This window comes from Schistocerca piceifrons, unplaced genomic scaffold (genome assembly GCF_021461385.2).
Source record: "Schistocerca piceifrons isolate TAMUIC-IGC-003096 unplaced genomic scaffold, iqSchPice1.1 HiC_scaffold_148, whole genome shotgun sequence".
In the NCBI taxonomy this organism is placed as follows: domain Eukaryota; kingdom Metazoa; phylum Arthropoda; class Insecta; order Orthoptera; family Acrididae; genus Schistocerca; species Schistocerca piceifrons.
The window spans coordinates 22,501-25,000 of NW_025727324.1; the positions used below are offsets into that span (position 1 = coordinate 22,501).

Genomic DNA, 2,500 nt, shown 5'->3' on the forward strand with positions numbered 1-2,500 from the left:
AACTTTCGTTCTTGATTAATGAAAACATACTTGGCAAATGCTTTCGCTTCTGTTCGTCTTGCGACGATCCAAGAATTTCACCTCTAACGTCGCAATACGAATGCCCCCGCCTGTCCCTATTAATCATTACCTCGGGTTCCGAAAACCAACAAAATAGAACCGAGGTCCTATTCCATTATTCCATGCACACAGTATTCAGGCGGGCTTGCCTGCTTTAAGCACTCTAATTTGTTCAAAGTAAACGTGCCGGCCCACCGAGACACTCAATAAAGAGCACCCTGGTAGGATTTCAACGGGGTCCGCCTCGGGACGCACGAGCACGCACGAGGCGGTCGCACGCCTTCAGCTCGCCCCACCGGCAGGACGTCCCACGATACATGCCAGTTAAACACCGACGGGCGGTGAACCAACAGCGTGGGACACAAATCCAACTACGAGCTTTTTAACCGCAACAACTTTAATATACGCTATTGGAGCTGGAATTACCGCGGCTGCTGGCACCAGACTTGCCCTCCAATAGATACTCGTTAAAGGATTTAAAGTGTACTCATTCCGATTACGGGGCCTCGGATGAGTCCCGTATCGTTATTTTTCGTCACTACCTCCCCGTGCCGGGAGTGGGTAATTTGCGCGCCTGCTGCCTTCCTTGGATGTGGTAGCCGTTTCTCAGGCTCCCTCTCCGGAATCGAACCCTGATTCCCCGTTACCCGTTACAACCATGGTAGGCGCAGAACCTACCATCGACAGTTGATAAGGCAGACATTTGAAAGATGCGTCGCCGGTACGAGGACCGTGCGATCAGCCCAAAGTTATTCAGAGTCACCAAGGCAAACGGACCGGACGAGCCGACCGATTGGTTTTGATCTAATAAAAGCGTCCCTTCCATCTCTGGTCGGGACTCTGTTTGCATGTATTAGCTCTAGAATTACCACAGTTATCCAAGTAACGTGGGTACGATCTAAGGAACCATAACTGATTTAATGAGCCATTCGCGGTTTCACCTTAATGCGGCTTGTACTGAGACATGCATGGCTTAATCTTTGAGACAAGCATATGACTACTGGCAGGATCAACCAGGGAGCTGCGTCAACTAGAGCTGAGCAGCCGGCCGCCCGGGAGTGTGTCCCGGGGGCCCGCGCGAACACGCAAGCGTCCGCTCAATCATTCTGCAAACAGGAGGAGGCTGAGCTCCCCTGCACAATACACCTCGAAACCCTCTCAGGTCCCGGCGGCGCGCAGCGCCGTCCCAAGTACTTGGTCGGGTTCGAGAGAGGCGCAATCGCCCGGAGTTAGGCGAGTAGACGCTTTCGGTGCGACCACCCGTGCTCCCAACTGAGCTTGCCGCTGCCGACAGAGGCCCGGGAGCGTGCTGTCGTGGCATTGCCGGCGGGAGACAACACGCGCCACCTACGGTGACCGGCAGCTCCAACGCCAGCGCCACAGAAGGACAAAAGCCCCACTTGGGTGCCGAAGCGAACTCTCCCAGCACAGCGCACGCGCCAACACATCCGCACAGCTGCGATACAAACCACCAGCGAGAACCGCTGGGGCGACCGAGCAGCAGACGGCGTCGCGGCGCCGAGCGCCGGGCGGCGGCGCATCCTCAACGCACACAGTCCTCAATCGGACCAGCACACTGAAGATGTCCACCGCGCTTCGCACCGGGCCCGCGAGGACCTACTTTGGCCGCACGGCGCCGCGCGCAGGGTGCGCCGGCGCGCAGCTGCGACGCCTGCCGCGTCCGTCGGCCGGCGCGCCTGCCACTGGCCGCCCCCACCAGCCGGCTGTAGCGCGTGCGCCCACGCACCGCGCGGCCAGCACGCCGGGAGGCGCCCCCTCACCGGCCGGGGACGGTCCCACCCAGCCACCGCCGCGTATCGCTTCACACCCAGATGCCGTTCAGTTTCGTCGGCATGGTGGGTATCGCTGGAACAACCGGTTAGTACCTCAACCTATCGTCGCCATCACCGATTCACCCCTAGCGAGAACAACCGCACCACAACAGGTTACCATTTGTTCATTTGCGTAACTTCACCAGAAAACGCAGGCGTCCATCGCCATTTGCAACTTCAACGATTATTGCATGCCTGTGTCAGGTGTCACGCCACACTACGTCTGCCCACATACACGCAACAAAATGTGCACGCCTAGACAATACGTGGAAGGTGGCCCCCGTACGTATGCGATGTCCATTGCTCGAACGACTGTCAACCGGCCTCTGTAGCATGTCGCAGATATGGAACGCGGTGCACCATGCCATCACGGTGTGTGAGGAGAGACGACTAGGTCCGAATACATCAACAGACAGCTCATGCTGATCGCCATCCACGGCGTCCGTTCCTCCCACACGTCTCTATGGCGTACCACACTGCAATCCAGCTCTCATAGGGAGACGACACGTAGCTGCGTGCACAATATTTGCACTGTATGGTCCGCCGTTTTTGGGCGCAGTCGTTGTGCGGTCACACATGTGCCACGATGTATCATTCAGTACATAAGG

The 2,500-nt window shown here is 57.5% G+C and overlaps 1 non-coding gene across 1 annotated transcript in view; it reads right to left on the bottom strand.

The window, feature by feature from the left end:
• Nucleotides 1–1,080, bottom strand: part of LOC124734521 — a 1,909-nt gene extending 829 nt beyond the window's left edge. The window contains exon 1 of the ribosomal RNA XR_007009368.1: nucleotides 1–1,080. This exon is cut by the window's left edge and continues 829 nt beyond it. This is a non-coding gene — a ribosomal RNA (small subunit ribosomal RNA).
• Between the last annotated feature and the right edge of the window lie 1,420 nt (nucleotides 1,081–2,500).